We start from the raw sequence: 18,015 nt of genomic DNA, 5'->3' as shown, positions 1-18,015 counted from the left end.
TAGAGGATATGTCCATGATGGTGATGGAAGATGATGTCCAGGTCTTTGATTCTCTTTTTACCTTAATGGAAGCTATATATGATGATGAATATGACCAGGTAACACCCCTGGATATCAAGGACAATCTCAAGGATTACTCTCTCAAGAGGTTAAAATCCCTTGCCATTGTGTTGATTAACATTGTAAATTATTTCATCCAAGATAAGGAGAATTTAAAGAATAATTTGGATAAGTATAAGGAAGAAATGATTGAACTAAGTGTACAAGTGACTGAGCTTACCAAAGAAAAGGCAAATCTGAAGAAGAATCTTGAGAAATATAAGGAAGAAATGGTCGAATTGAGTATGCAGGTGATTGAGCTGTAGGCTGTAGGTAAGTCACTTTCTCATTAAAATGATCTTATAAAGGATAATATTAGCGAAATGTATAGGAATGACTCAAAAGGAAAGAGTGAGGAAAACAAGATACAACTTGAGCTGGAGGAAGAATTGTCTAAAGTTAAGGCTGATCTAACTGCTTTACTTGAAAGAAATTTAGAACTTGAGAGGGAACTGGTTTGAGTTAAGGCTGAGCTTGAGAAGGCTCTCAAATGGACTACCTCTGCTCAAGTTCTACCAAATCTCACTAGTTAATAGTCAAGTTGCAGGAGAGAATTGGGGTATCACAGTCAAAATGTCACCCTAAACTTATAAAGCAAACATGGTAATATCAAGAACAATCACTTATGCACCCACAGTGGCAAAGATGGTCACACAATAGGTATATGTCCATATAGAATGGCTACTGAAAAATGCATGAGAAATTTCCTTGTATCAAGAAGGCAGAGGGATAGATTGCATGGCTGGATTCAAGAAAAATTTGATCTTTCCACTGTCATTATTTTGGGAACTCAAGTTTACATGGGTCCCTAAGTCTAGCAACTGATTATTCATGTAGGGCAAAGCAAGAGAAAATAGCTAACACAGGTGTGTGGATAGTGGTTGCTCAAAGCTTGTGATTAAAAATTAAAGACCTCCTCCTACTCAAGGCCCATAAAGGAGACAATGTCTCCTTTGGTGATGGATATGAAAGAGCAAATTAGTGAGCTGAACAAATCTGTGGTAAAGTCTTTAATAAAATTGGTCCTACGCTATTTAGGTAGTGCAAACTGGTGTGCTAAATGAGTAGAGTTTATTGATGCTGATGGTGTCGTGTACCTGGTTGATCAAATTAATATTTTTATTAAAATATCCTAGGTTTTGACCCTTAGAAAATTTCCTGGGTTTTTGGCTTCTGGACATCATACGACTAGGGGTACTTTTCGTATGATGGGGGTGGTGGTCATATGTTGTCCAGTATTGGGTAGTGTGGGTTGGTTGGTTTTTGTCCAAGGTACCATTAAAAAATACATGTCATATGTTAGGGTACAATTGGTAAGGTGTCTCTCGTAAGTTTCCCTAAAGTTTGGTTTAGGTAATTCTATTTTGCCTAGGGTACGACTTCATGGTACTAGTCGTTAGGTTAGATACAGTTTGTCTTGGTTGGTCGTATGCTGGACAGTGTGGGGTTGAGGTTCTGCTTGGGATATGATTGGTGGGTACCACTCGTACCCTTGGGTATGGTTGGTATGGGGTGGTCATACCCGCCTACGAAAATTTTAAACAGTTTAAGTTAAGAGTAATTTGGGCATTTTCCCTCTTAACATCTTAAGGCCCCACGACTTATACTACTCTTGGTACATTATTTACCCTATTATTCTAATCTTAAACACTTAGAAACTCTCTTAAAACACTCTCAAATTCTCTCAAGGCTTTTGGGTTAAGGAAGGCTGGGGTTTTATCAATAGGATCAATTTGGGGACTTGCTAAGGTGACTTCTCTCCTTCATCTTCTAATCTAAGGCAAGTTACTCCTCCCTCATTGTTAGTTCCAACTAAAGGCATATTTTATGAATTATTTTCATGACATAAATGTGGTATGGTTTTGGGTTTTCAAATATATGTTGGAGTTTTTGGGTTATAATGGTTGGTTATGGTTTTCCAATGTCTTTTACCTATGGTTTGCATGTTATAATGATGGTTTGAACATTTGGTTGCATGAGAATGTTTAATTGGTAATTGGTTTTGGTTTAGGCTTTGAAAACTATATGCCCCCAACATGTTTGATAAAGTGTCTATGAGAATGTTTTCAGTTAAGTTGTTGGACTTTCATTGAACTATGGATGGTATAACTTGATAATGGAACCCTAAATGGTACGGTCTTGGTGGTTATGATTGGTCTAATTGAAAGCCTTGTTGGGTACAATGGAATTCCCCAAGCAAATATAATAATGAAATACTTGTGGGGTACATGAGATTCCCCAAAGTCAATTTGGTAATGTAATCTATGGGTTTTGACACCTAATTTTTGCCCTCCACAACTAAGTTTAATTTTGAGTTTCTTTGATTTTAAATAAAATTACAACATTTACTTTATCCGAATAAAAACTTTTCAAAATGTATTTGTATGTAATTTTATCATTTTAAGTAGTGATTATATATTTTCGTATACATGTATACGAAATTGTATAATTTTGTTACTTAAAATAATTATTTTATGAAAAATCATATTTTAATCAAGGACCTTTTTGAAAATTAATTCAAATGAATAAAGTATTGATACAAATATAATTTGCTCTCAAAATTAATTTATTTGAAAATTTTATATTTGATTTTGTAAAACCAAGAAACTTGGCATTAAATGAAGTATTAATTCATATTGAATTTTGATTTAATTAGGTCAATCTATTCAATTTGGTCATAATTGAAATCAAATTAACCCCAATTACAATGCAATTGACCAATTGATTACCAATTTAACCAAAAATTAAATAAATTTAGCTAACTCCTAATTTAATTGGGATTATTTTTTAAATAACCCCAAAACTCACCTAAATCTACCAATTTAACTATGCCACGGCTGACCCAACCAGGCTCAACAACACTCTAACATCCCACTCCAATCAGCCGAACTAGCAGCCTAAATATCCAAGACCCAACCCGTTCTTTTTCTTCTTCAACTTCAGAACACTCGCAACAACAGTACAACAATAATACGCGACAACAACAACCAAACAAAATTACTAACCTGCGAATCCCATAGCGTCCAACCGCTATCAACATCACAACAATTTCAGCAGAAACGACAAATAGCTGAGCAACAGTAACCCAACAATGTCAACAACTCCAAAAAACCCCGATGACCCGATCCTATTCCAGTCAGCAAACTCGTACAAACAACTTCAACAATAACGTACGAAATCAAATCCATCTCAGCATCCGTACGATTTCATATAGCTCATCTCTTATCCTATTTCAAAATTCAAAAATTTCTATTGAGAATTCCAAAATTACCCCCAATTTTTTGCTCCCATATCGGTGGGAGATCAAAAAATTGCCCCATTTTGTTTGCTATAAATAGCTCATTCTTGAGTTGAAATGGTAAGCCTTGAGGGTGGGAAAAAAATCTTGAGCAAAAGTAGTCCATTCTGCTAGTAAAATTTTTTTTCTTGAAATTCGATATCTAATCGAAGTTCTCGAGTTGATGGCGACGTGTTTAGGTGGTGGCGGACTTCGATAAAGATGGAGGTCTCATTTTGCTGCCCAAGAAATGGTTAGTCTTCGATTCTTCTTTTCTCGTATTGTCGTGTTGTAATAGTTGTAGTCATAGTAGTTTTGATTAGTGTATTGTATGCTGGGAATTGTTTACTGTAGAGACCTTGAGAGTCGTAGGGTATCGTGAAGGGATTGCGATTGTTGTTTGAGATGATGTTCCTTTCGTTCTCGATTTGACGACTTCTAGTTAGTCTTTAAGTTCACTTTTTGCTTTAGATGATGTTTTCTTTGGCATAAAATCTGTGGTCATTGTCTTTTATTTTTAGCATGATAGTCATCTCTAAATTTGACACATTTTCTTCTTTTAATCTAATATCTGCCTGTTTTGCTTTAGTCGAGCATTGTCATAGCTTTAAGTTTGGTTGTCTCTTTTTATCTTGAATTTCTTTTATTTTATTTGTTCGTCTGTAAACCTGACTTTAATGGTTGTAGCTTAGAATAGTTTCTTTACATTTAATCAACATTCTAGTTTCTTTGTTGTCTTTGGGTTGATAGCAACTGTTTTCTAAACATTCTTCGTCTCTAAATGTCAAATGGGAGAAATGAACTTAGAATTACTCTAGGATATTTTGATGTTTCAGTTTAATGACTTGTGGAGAAAAGGATAGAATAGGCCCTAAACGACCCAAAATCCTGTGTTTTATGCATTTTTTTCACTTAACCAACACTATTTTGTTATGTAAAATCGTCTAAACATGTTTGAATGTAGTAGATATGTAATTTCCCTCGGGCTATTCAGTTTTGTAAAATTTTTAGTTTCCCCTACTTTGGTTTTTTGTCTTTTTTCTTGTTATTGTGGTCGTTTTTTAGGAATTCGTATGTGGTAAAAGGTCCTAATGTGCTTAAATTTTTAGTACAAACTGGTTTCTCATTACTGTAAGTCAAAAGTCGCATTTTTCAGATGTGCTATGTTTGATGTAACTTGAAGTCTTTGCCTAGTATAACACTATGTTTTCCTTACAAATTAAAATCCTACTCATGTCTAGTGTTTTACTTCTTTAATCTGTTTAGTTAGAAGTATAACATGATTGCTTGAAGTGTTCGATATTAATTCGGTATATTGAGTCCCTTTCTCGATAATGTGCTGATGTTGTAAGAGTATTACTAACAGTTAGCTGATATGTCTTCGCCATAGTCATCTTGTATAGTAACTAAGTGGTTCTTTCCTTTATAAGTCTCTTTATCGACACACGTCGTTGCTTATATATATATATATATATATATATATATATTAAGTCTCTATGATGTTTCATTTTGATTAAAGTGTGTTATCATCTTATCTCCATATATCTAAATGATTGTTCCAAGTTAGTTAGAAAGATTGTACATGCTTTGCCTTTATGTTCTTGAATCTGCTTTTTACCATTTTGGAGAAATATTGGATGAGCTAAAATGTAAGATCCAACCTTTTTGCATATGTTCCTTCTTTGTTTAATTGATATGAATATGTCTTATTACGTCCAAGGGGCTTTTGACTATTTGTTGGGATCCCTGTTACTTTGTTTATGTAGTTAACCATGTATTAATTTTTTTTATATATTTTATTTCCTTGTTTGGTTGATCATGTATTAACTACTTTAGTTTTTCCACTTTGGTTGATCATGTGTTGACTTCTTTTACCCTTCCTCCCTCCCTTCCTTTTGTCGATTATGTTTTAATGTGCTTTATTTTTCTTTCTTTACATGGAAATCATTTAAGTCCTACATGGACTCTTATCCTTTTGCATACTCCTCATGGGCCAATGAGGCCCATCTTTCGAGTCAAGAGCGAAAGAAATTCCAAAGTCAAATTACATCGCGCATGGATACAAAAAGCTGGGAGAAGAAGAAATAGGTCGAAACCTATTGACAAAGTTGCTAAGAGACTCTAAAGTATCAATTTTATTCATTTTGTTTTCCAGATTTCATTTATTTATTTATTTAGTTACTTATCTCTTTGTTCATTTGGGCCTCAAAGCCAAAGTTGTAAACTAATATAAGTGAAGCAAATTTTGGGCCAAATGGTCCAAAAATATAGTTTAGGAGAGGTTATGGGCCAAAAACCCAATATTTAGATTAAGATAGGTGATGACGGGCCGAAAGCCCAAATGAATAGATTAGGATAGGTGCAGGTGGGCCAAAGCCCAATTAAATTAGGACAAGATCGATGGATTTGGGCTTACGAGCCTAAGTCTTCTCATTCTCCCCTTTCCCCTTTTCGTGCTATTTGACTTTAGCTTGCTTAGAACTAGTTAAATACCTTACTAAGTTGTCAAAAAGCTATTTTTTTGCATAAACCTCAAAAAATATTTTCTTTATCAATTTCTTTTTCTAAAACAATCAACTTTTTTTCTCTAAGTTAGTCAAAGAATCCCTTTTAAATAGTTTGGATAACCGCAAGTTAGCGGACATTTTAGGTGCCTTAAAAATCTTCCTAAAATGTTAATAAGAACCTCTTACCTAGGATTTTCTTAAAAAGCCTATGTCTTTTTCTGTTTTAAGACTTAGGACTTTCTTTAAAAGTTTTCTTAATTTTTTTTTAAATAAATTAAGTGGCGACTCTGTAATTTCTTAGATTGTTTTAATTTTTTTTAAAGTTTTGAAATAGTTTAAAAGGACAAAACCAATGTTTTTCATCCCTCCTAGTTATAAAGGGACAAAATAGAAATTGGAACTCTGTTGGGGATTCTAACTAGGTTCTAACCAAATATTTGAATTCGATCCTTTTGACTAACTGTTGTAATGTTTAAACTTTTATGTGCTTATGTGTTTAAATTCTGCAAAATTAAACTATTGCATTTCATAGCATACTTCCCATTTGAAATATTGTTTGGTGTTTCATGGATGTCCCGACCCTTGTTGTTCAATTCCACATAAAGTATTGAAAATACGACGGTTTATCCGCATGTGAGGCATACGATGGCTGTTCGTATTTTCAAATTCAAGTTGTCCGCTTGGGAACCTGGTTCAAACCCACTCTAGACACCTAGGATAGAGCAAAATAAAAACCCTCTTTTAGGCATGAGCCTAGGACAACCCAATACTCGATGGGACCACTAGAAAAATTTTCCTGCATCTATTGACCTCGAGTCATTTACAGATGAACCATGTTTATATGTTGAAGAAATATATTTTTGTTGAATCTAATCCAATATTCTTCGGGGTAGGGGGAAGGCATATCTTTGTTTGCTTTAGTGTAGGAATGGCCCAACCATACCCCTACGAAAGATTCAAGATGGTTACAGACCTGATAACTTCCTGAAAGCAAGATGGGATCATATGAGCAGAGAAGATAAAAAAGATTATTAGTACACATATCGGGCACCTGCCTTCGCTCATAGAGATGGATGATTGGCTTGAAATGATCCATGTGCTAACGACATTTTGGGTTGATAGCAATATGATGTTTCGCTTTGGGGACGTTGAATTGACCCCCACTATTGAAAAGGTAATGGCTTGTTATGAGAGCATTGATATGTGTGTCAAGAGAAGAAGTAAACCTGATAAAAGCGTTCTAGGTCCTATTGTATGGAGCCGTCAAGAGATTAAGGATGCCTTTTCAATCAATGATGATACTTGGTTGGGGGAATGTGACGGGGCAAAAATATCTTTTCCTGAGTTGTATCACTGGTTTGGACGATACAATGATTTTAAGAAGTTCGGACATAAATTTGAATCAGAGACAAAATGGAAGGAGAAAAGAGCATTTGCGTTTGCAGTAGGTCTACTCGGAACTACAGTGTTCTCACAAGGATAAAATGGCACCATTCATCCAAGAGTCATTATAGTGACGTAAATGCTCTTCTATGGAATGAAATATGGTTCCAAAAAGGTATTTCACACCTTAGCTCCCATGATCGTAGCTAAAATATATCGGGCTTTGGAAAAGTGTAAAATCGAGCATTGTTTCATTCAGGGTTGCAACCTGATCTTACAATGGTGGATGATGACACACTTAGTGAAGAATCCTAGAAAGGAGCAGCCAGACCCTCAGACGAGGGTAGATCTCCTATCATCGTATGACATGTGGTTATTGCTGCATAAGTTTAAGAGGAAGGCATCTCCAAAATTTTTGTTTAAGGTTTTTGGGGAATTAAGAGATGACAACGTCCAATGGTCCATCAGATATCTTCGCCAAGGGAAGTACATCACTCGAGAGGGCGAATGGCCTTTTCTAGTACTTTCAGGTCTCAGGGGGATTTGGTCCCTTCATATTTTACTCTTTTATTGTACTGAACTACGGCTTGCCCTGATTCCACATGGATACGTAGGAAGCTTGAGTCAGGACCGGTCACTGCATTATTTTACTTTTCCTCCTGTATTGAACTATGTTATGACCTAATTCCGTTTGGATACGTAAGAAGCCTGAGTCAGGCTCGGTCATTGCATTCCATATTTTCACTTTTTTCGTTGTGTTTGAACTACGTCATGACCTGATTCCACTTGGATACCTAGGCAGTCTGAGTCAGACTCGGTCACTGCATTTCATGTATTTTTCTTTACCCTCGAACTACGTACAAACCTGATTACTATCTCGAGCTTACGTAGGCAACCTTAAAGGTTCGGTCTTACCTTTAGAAAAAAACCCTTCGCTCATAGTATAGCCCCAGAATATAAGCGATCTTGCTGCCAGAACGGCCATAGCATCGGTAAAGTCAGAGGAGTTCCACCCAAGGGACAAAGCTACGAGAATCGTAATTGATGAGCGGAGGCTTAACAAATTTTGGAACATGTCATAATCTAAAAACGATAAAGGATTACTATACATACTTAATATATACATAATACCTTTGCGAAAACATATATATATTTCAAAATACTTTCCTACTTTCCCACCTACCGAGACTCTAGATTTGGGGAATGATCAAGCAGCCGAGGGAGTGTTGGAGTATTCCGTGGACAAAGTTGGGATTCCTAAGTCGACACAAATCAACACCCCCTCCCAACTAAGAATTTTCTTTGAGCGCAGGAAAATAGGAATTGGAAGATGACATCAAGTCAAGCTTTGGGATAGAATCAGGGACATCATGCAACTTATCACAGCAACATCAGCCAAAATACTCTTCCCCTACTTCATTTTTTGAATACCTTTATCCTCACAAGCCCTAAACATTTCATTTGAATCCTTACAGGTACATTAAAGACTCGTGTTAGAGGCAATGAAGAAAGAGGGCCCTTATAGAAAAGTTAGGCTATTTCAATTCTTCCAATAAGCTCCACCAATCGAAGCTAACCACCTGACTACATAAAATTACTTTCCCAATCAAAGAATCATCGCCTAAATGCATCAAGTAACTCCACCAATCAAAGAATGTCGTCTGACTTCAACAAAGTCAAGCTTCCTTGTTCCAAAGATTGTACATAAGCAAACAAAGTCGAGTTCCACATTTCAAAGACTGTATAAATGCAAGCAAAGCGACCCTCTGCCATATTGGAGAATGTAAATAAGCAATACGAATCTCCACTATAATGGAAGCATGCACCAGCAAGGGGGACACCCTACTATAAATCAAAAAATGTACATAAGCAAACAAACGCTCTGCCATATTAGAGAATCACATTTCTGCAGACCGAGCACAGTCTACCAATCAGAGACTCACACCATAGTAAGCAGCAAAAAAGCCACTATGGCAGTGGCATCAAATTCCAACAGCAATACCACCATATAGTTCAGACCGAAGGTCGCCTTATTAGTAAAAGGTGGCTACTTTTAGGCAATTACCTCGCCATCGGAGGCTTTACTTTTCAAACACTGCTCGCCAGTCGGATGACACTTACTTCTCAACAACTACCCTCCAATCGGATGGTATTTATTTTTTCATTAACTACACGCTAGTCGGATGGATTATTTTCCAGTTTCTCGCCAGTCGTATGGCTCAACAGCTCACAAGTCAGATGGCTTTGATTTTACAACAACTGCTCAGCCGACGGAGTCTCTTACTATCAAGCAATCGCCCCACCAATCAGAGGCTTTTATTTTTGAGAAACTGCCCCGCCAGTCGGAGGCATTTACTTTCAAGCACCTGCTCAGCTGGCGGAGGCTATTTATATATCAGTTATTGCCCCGTCAGTCGGAGGCCTTCACAAATGGAGATCATAATACTAGTTTGAATATCTAACTCTACTCTTTATATTACAATTTTAATTTAAAATTTTTGAACAACAGGTACTTTTCACCCTCTTTTACCTATTTTATAGAAACATGCGGTACAACATGGAATAACTCTCTTAGTAGTAAACTGGGGCAATCTAGCAGAATGTCAAGCATTCCTAGCTACGTCAAGGATTTCAACAAAGAAACTCAACTCAACTCGGGTCAGTCATCTCTTTTTTCCTTAGTGTCATAGTCTAGTGTCGTCTTAATGAGACATTGGGGCAGTAGTTGAAAACCCACAATCCCCTTTTCTCTTAAGATCCTCAGTAGATATTACTATCCAATGTCTCCTCATTCCCAGCCATCTCAAAAAACTAATTCAGGGTTAAGTGCACCAGTTTCCATTCCGTTTGTGCTAAACTTTTTGTTATTATTCTCGAAGGAACCAATGTCACCATAATTCTACACTGGGGAAAATTTTGATATTTATCAAATTTTGCTTGTTTCGAACTACAAATGACCTGACTTCTCATAAAATTTGAGATATGTAGGTGTAACGCCAAATTCTACACCCTGGACGTCACACGGTGCTTACAACCCCAAGGGATCACAAGCTAACCCATGACTGGTACCTGTTGTGAGCACTGAATAATAATTCTAAAAATATATGCAGAAGTATAACTATTAATGCCATAGGGTTCTCAAAATACTAAAATAATAACTGGATACTAATAATAATACTAAAAAACTACTGAATATCTATCTGAAATAGTCTAGTCCCAAAACCTCTAACTGTCTGACTAGGAGTTGATGGGATAAGTCCCCAAATAACTCCGACTACTGACCTAACTGAAACACTGATATACTGAAGTAAAATAGTACCCTCGATGGATGAGGACTCACTACTAAATCTGCAGCTAATATCCTGAGCTGTTAAGTATGGTCGGGAACCCGTACGTCTGAACCTATGATATGAGACATCATAGCGCAATGAAAAAGTATGCATCAGTACGCAGAATGTACTAGTATTCTAAGGGAGGTAGGTTGATATACATGGGTTCATATGCGTTAGATGATAACTAACTGAATGAACATCATGAAGTAACTAGATGAGAGTACATGCAAAACTGTAACTACTGAACATGCTGAATATGCAATGCTATGCATAATATCTATTTGGATTAGATCGACACTGATGTAATGTGTTCTGGTAACTGAATAATGATAACTAAATGCTTAGAATAATATAGAAGAACTAAATTTTAATGGCTAAGTAACTAATAACTGATAGCCATGATTCTGTAGAACTGTCAACCTTCTTTACTAAATTCTAAGACTGAATACTAATTACTGAGTACTGAATACTAAAACTGTAACTATGAAAGTATTCATCTAACTGACATACCCTAGTTATAGAATGAGTTGGGGTCCAACGTGTGACCCCGTTGGAAGAGTGTTAACACCTTGCCAAGGGATACTAACAATGTTGTGTCAAACCTAGTCTGGTAGGAAGACTCATGAAATGTATATATATGATCGCATCAACCCTAATTTGGTAGGAGGATGACTTACCCTAAGCTGGCAATGTAGTTCTGTAATATAAGGACTGCTACTAAGGGTCAAATCCTCTGTTGGAAAGAATGCCCCTATCCCTGGGTTCGCTCGGTGTTGAATCCTACTCCCAATTGAATAGACACTGAACTAATCACTAGACTGTACTAGGCTTGACTGAACTATTACTGATCGTGTTGACTAACTGAACTGGACTGAGTTCGCTGAGTTCTGTTAACTTATTAAATACTACTGTTCTTGACCTTTACTGAGACTATTCTATATCTACTGCAACTAAGTAAACAACTATATTTTAGGTAATAAATACCCCCAGAATTCGATAGCATAAATGGTAAAACATAGTAATTCTTGAAAGTATAGCAATAGTCAATTGTTCATAATTCATTCACTGGGGCAATTTGCCAAACACTTGAAGGCCATGAACTCATACATGAATGAGAACACATGCTAACATGTCATGATTACACTATTCAATTCACATGGACATTCTATCAAACACTTGGGGAGCATGATTGTTATACATAATAATGAACAACACATAAGCATCATGACTACAACTTAAACTTTCAATTCCAATGATTGTAACATGGGAATTACATTCATCAACATACATGCTATCTTATGTTCATGAAACTCATAACAAAATCTTGAATTGAAACTCATACAACAACACAAACATGAATACAACCCAATTTGCACATGTAAATCATAAATCAATAAACTTGTAGTTTTAAAAAAGGTTATTGAACTCCAAGGGTGGAAGGAACCCAAGGATGAACACCTAACATAACCTGATTGTTGATTTATTATAGACTCTAGATAATTTCTTGGAACTTGATCTTGAATTTGATGGACCAGGGTTTGTTCATGTGAGGATTTTGAGAATAAAGAATAAATTTTGCCCTTTTTGGGGTTTAATCTCGTGTTTTAGCTGAATTGGGTGAGGGAAAAAGAACCTAATTGCCCTTGAAAAGTTAGATTTTAATACACAGAAATTTCCCATCAATATGATACTTGACGCATCGCTTCAATGGTGTCGACGTGCTTGCCGACGCGATTATTGATGCATCGCGGCCTGATCACGTTGATGCACTATTTTGGGCATCCAAACATGACTTAAACGAAGTCCAAAAATTCTGAAACTCACCAACATAACCTATTGACATCCCCGATTATAAATTAATTTAAAAATTGATAATCCAAGGCCGGAAAGATAAAAAATAAAGTCATTGAAATATCAAGGCCAAAAATGAGATTAAGTGTCAATACTTAGCTGAATTTTTTCTAAGTCTGGGACCTCTTTTGTAATGTTGTTAGGACTGAAATGACTTGGATTTTATGGGGTATTACAATATCTCCCCCTTGGGAATATTCGTCCTCGAATAAGACTGGCTGAACTAAGAGGAACTATTGAACTGTACTTACACTGACATGCATAACTGAAGCATGATTAAATTCTGAAAACTTGATACATGACTGAACTATTTCATGAATGCATGAATGATATGAGAATGTTATGCATCTATAACTAAGCATGTGATAGAGTAAATCTAAGGAAGATCGTTACCTTAGGCTGAGTTAGAGTTTGCGGAGAAGAGGTGAGGATACTTGGTTTGCATATCTGCTTTTACTTCCCAAGTAGCCCCCTCAACGGACTGATTCCGCCAAAGAACTTTGACCAAAGGAACTTCTTTGTTCCTTAGTCTGCGAATCTAATGATTAAGGATTTTGACTAGGATTTTCTTATAAGAGAGACTATTCTGAACATCTATACTCTCTATAGGGATTATAACTGCTGGGTCACCTATGCACTTCTTTAGCAAGGAGACATGAAATACTGGGTGCACTGATGCTAAGTCTGCAGGTAACTCAAGCTCATAAGCTACCTTGCCGAGGCCATTGAGAATCCTATAAGGACCAAAATATCAGGGACTAAGCTTCCCCTTCTTGCCAAATCTCTTCACTCCCTTCATGGGAGAGATTTTCAAATACACATAATCACCAACCTCAAACTCGAGATCCTTTCTTCTCATATTAGCAAACGATTTCTATCGGCTCTGAGCTGTCTTAATCCTCTCCCTGATCAGCTGAACCTTTTCTAAGGTATTGAATACTAGGTTAGGCCCTGCTAAATCAGTCTCGCCTACCTCAAACCAAGCACCTCAAATACAGCCATCTGAATACTAGAGTAATAGCTGTTGTTATACGCAAACTCAATCAAAGGTAATTGGTCATCCCAGCTACCCATAAAGTCAATGATACACACTCTCAACATATCTTCTAAGGTTTGAATGTTTCTTTCTGCATAACCATCTGTCTGAGGGTGGAAAGCTGTACTGAGGTAAACTTAGGTACAAAGACCCTTTTGGAAGGCGTTCCAAAAGCAAGTGGTGAACTGCGTAGCTCTATCCAAAATGATGGACAACGGGACATCGTACAACTTGAACAAATCTTTGATATAGATCCTGGGATAGTCCTTAGTTGAATATGAGGTATGAACTGGCAAAAAATAGGCTGATTTGGTCATCCTGTCTACGATGACCCAAATCGAATCATGCTGATAACGAGTATGAGGTAAGCCCATCACAAAATCTATGTTTCACTTTCTTCCACTTCCATGTGGGGATACTGAACTCCTGCATAGAACCACTAGGCTTTTGGTGCTTAATCTTTACCTGCTGGCATGTATAGTACTAAGCCGCAAACTCTGCAATGTGTTTCTTCATCTCACTCCACCAATAGACTTCTCGCAAATTGTGGTACATCTTAGTGGCCCCTGTGTGAATCAAGTAACACGTACCACGCGCTTCTACAAAAATTCGCTGCCTCACGCCATCTACAAATGGAACACATAACCTAGCCTGACAATGCAACACACCATCTTCCTCTTGGGAGAAAATCTTTACTTTTTGATCTCTGACTAACTCTTTCAACTTAACTAAACTGGTACTTTTGTCCTATTTTTCTTTTACTTCAAAAACCAAAGATGATTCCAAACCATTCTGCACCCAAACACTACCTTCTGCCGAATCAACCAAATGGACACCTAGCCTGGCAAGCTGGTGAACTTCCTGAACTAACTTATTCTAAACATACTCAAAGTAAGAAACACTACCAATGGGCAACCTGCTGAGAGCATCAATTACTACATTGGCCTTGCCCAGGTGATACAAAACACTCATGTCATAATCTTTAAACAACTCCAACCACCTTCTCTGACGCTAGTTCAAATCTTTCTGCGAAAATACATACTGTAGGTTTTTGTTGTCTATGAACACATAAAATGGAACCCCATACAAATAGTGCCTCCAAATCTTTAAGGCAAACACAACAGCTGCTAACTCAAGATCATGGGTGGGGTAATTCTTTTTGTGGGGCTTAAGCTATCTAGAGGTATAGGCCACTACCTTACCCTTCTGCATCAAAACACACCCCAGACCAACTCTGGAAGCATCACAATACAGAATAAATTCATTTGAACCATCTGGTAAAGTCAAAATTGGGGTTGTAGTGAGTCGAATCTTCAACTCTTTAAAACTCTTCTCATAAAAATATGACCACTGGAACTTGACTTTCTTATGAGTCAATCTGGACATGGGGGATACAATAGACAAAAATCCTTCAACAAACTATCGATAATAGCCAGCCAAACCCGAGAAACTCTTGATATCTGACGGAGAGATAGGTCTAGACCAGTTTCTCACTGCTTTAGTTTTTTGAGGATCAACTCTAATGCCATCATTGGAAACTATATGACCAAGGAAAGCTACTGACCTTAGCTAAAATTTGCATTTACTGAATTTTGTGAATAATTGATGGGCTCTGAGAGTCTGTAATACTATTCTGAGATGGTCTGCATAATCATTTTCACTGCGAGAGTAGACCAGAATGTCATCATAAAGACTATGATGAATATGTCCAAGTATTGCTTGAACACTCGGTTCATTAAGTCCATGAAAGTTGCTAGAGCATTGGTAAGACCAAATGACATGACTAGAAATTTGAAGTAACCATACCGAGTTTTAAAAGCTGGTTTCGAAATGTCACATTCTCTAACTCTAAGTTGATAATAGCCTGACCTGAGTATATATTAAAAAAATAATTGGCACCCTGAAGTTGGTCAAACAAGTCATCGATTCTGGGAAGTGGATACTTATTCTTGACTGTGACTTTGTTCAACAAATGGTAGTCAATACACATTCTGAGAGAACGTCTTTCTTATGCACGAATAGAACTGGGTGCCCTACAGGGAAAAACAGGGCTTGATGAATCCTTTATCTAGGAGATCCTTCAACTATTTTTTAACTTTCTGAGTTTTGCTGGAGCCATTCTGTATGGTGGAATAGAGATAGGCTGAGTATCTAAAAGAAGGTCTATTCCAAAGTTAATTCCCCTTTTGGGAGAAACTCTGGGAAGATCTTCGGGGAACACATCTGGAAATTCACATGCTACTGAAATTGACTCCAGATTAAGGGTCTCAGAACTAGAGTCTTTAACTCGAACGAGATGATAGACACACCCCTTAGATATCATTTTCCTCTCTCTAAGGTAGGAAATAAGTTGACCCTTAAGCGTTGAATTACTACCCCTCCATTCTAGGACAGGTTCATTCGAGAATTGAAAATAGACAACTCTATTTCTATAGTCAAACTGAAGCATAGCATGAATGAATCCAATCTATGCCGAGAATGACATCAAAATCTGTTATCTCTAACTCTACTAAGTCTGCTGAAGTAACTTTCAGAGATACCATAACCATACAGTTCCTGTATACTTACCAACCTATGATAGATTTATCTACTGGGGTAGAGACTGAGAAGGGCTCTTCTAGGAATTCAGGATTAACTCCAAAGTCAACAGCTATATAAGGAGTTACAAAGGACAAAGAAGCTTCTGGATCTAGCAAAGCATAAACATGTAAATAATAAACTTGTAATGTACCAGTGATCACATCAAGAGAACTTTCCTAATCCTATTAGGACTGAGGTGCATAAAGCCTATTTGGGCATTGCCCACTGGTGGCACTGGAAGTGGAACCCTACTGAGACGAGCAACCGGACTGAGCTGGGGGACGATTATGCTGACTCTATGAGCCCACCTGAGGATACACTCTCTTACCCTGTGGCCTAGCTTGCCATATCCGAAACATACATCACTGCCAGCTCTACAGACACCCTGATGGTTTCTGTCATACTTCTGGCAAAGAGGATTTGTTTGGGTACTGCTAACAATACCTTGAGATTTAGAGCCTGGTACCCTATCCTTATTACCATTTTTGAATTTAGGCACCGAAGCACTGGTTGAGGACAGAGTTGAAACTAAAGATTTTGTGTGAAACTGAGAACGATTACCACCCTCTGACTTAGGCTGAGTGAAGTTGAACCACCTGTTCTAGCCCTCTTGCTCTCCCTCTCTTTCTCTTTAGTCTTCTGCTTCTCTATCTGTTGAACATGGACTATTAACCTAGCTAAGTCTATCTCCTTAATTAGTATTGTGGTCCTACACTCTTTGACCACACTGTCAGACACACCAGACATGAACTTACTCATCTTAGATCTGCTATCCGCTGCCACATGAGGAGCATATCTGGCTAACTGAGTAAACTTAAGAGAATACTCTTTCATTGTCATGTTGCCTTGCTTCAAATTAATGAACTCTAAAACCTTGGCTTCCTTCAACTCCAACGGGAAGAAAGTAGCAAACTCCTCCCATTCTATAGGCCCTGCATCTGCTGCCCTATCTGTCTTCCACTGCTTAAACCATGTATGAGCTACATCCTACAACTGATAGGCAGATAACTCAGCACTCTCACTAGCGGTTACCCCTATAATATTTGTTACCTTCTGCACCACCACCACCACCACCACCACCACCATTATTATCAGAGCCTAGGAACTTTAATAGTAATTTTGTAAGTGAGGTGAAGTTTTTTAGCATATGGTATAAGGTTTCATAATCATAGATATGGGAGAAGTTAGTATGAAAGGTACTAAACTTGAAGAGGTAGATTTACCTCAAAATATGGACTTATTAAATAAATGGACAATTTCTCAAGTAAAATTAAATACTATTTATGAATATGGATTTCTTGATAAATTCAAATACAAATAACTAATAAAAACCACTAAACAATCTATTGCCTTAAATGTTGATGAACAAACTATTAAACTGCCTAATAAACATGATATTGATATATTTAAAAATCATTATAATTTTATGCATATTGGCTTGGTACAGATTGCTTTTAAGCACCTAACTTTAAAAGGACTCCCAGAGACCTTTCTAGCTACCCAACTCGATGCTAGAAATTTAAATTTTAGACAGTCTCTGATGGGATCTATTGAGTCCACTCTTGCATCTGGCCCTGCATATTTTAATACTTAACCAAATCTACAGTTATCTTTGACTGATGTAAATATTCTTGATGCTTTAGCTCTAAATGTAAAAACCCATGGTTACAATTATGGATCAGGATCTGAACTTATTTGTTTATCATATCATATTTATTTTCGCTTATTATCCACTATGAATCCTATGTAAATTGGTTGATGATGCTTCAGATTATACCATACTAATTGAAATAAATTTTACAAAATCCAGGGTCACTACAAGAAGACCTATTAAGTGGGATGAACTTAATTTCCCAAAAACTTGGATTTTAAATTCTGTCATTTCTCCAAAGCAACTTGCAGAGGATGTGACGAATAAAGAGTTAACTCATGTATCAAAATACTGATGGG

General features: G+C 37.0%; 1 long non-coding RNA gene across 1 annotated transcript; it reads left to right on the top strand.

Moving 5' to 3' along the window:
• Nucleotides 1-2,935: 2,935 nt before the first annotated feature.
• Nucleotides 2,936-5,646, top strand: LOC124889347. The gene is made up of 2 exons (XR_007048263.1): nt 2,936-3,629; nt 5,330-5,646. It is a non-coding gene; the product is annotated as an uncharacterized LOC124889347 (long non-coding RNA).
• The last annotated feature ends 12,369 nt before the right edge of the window (nt 5,647-18,015 follow it).

The sequence above is a fragment of the Capsicum annuum genome, chromosome 12, assembly GCF_002878395.1.
Source record: "Capsicum annuum cultivar UCD-10X-F1 chromosome 12, UCD10Xv1.1, whole genome shotgun sequence".
NCBI classification, from domain to species: domain Eukaryota; kingdom Viridiplantae; phylum Streptophyta; class Magnoliopsida; order Solanales; family Solanaceae; genus Capsicum; species Capsicum annuum.
This window is presented reverse-complemented; position numbering and strand designations above follow the sequence as displayed.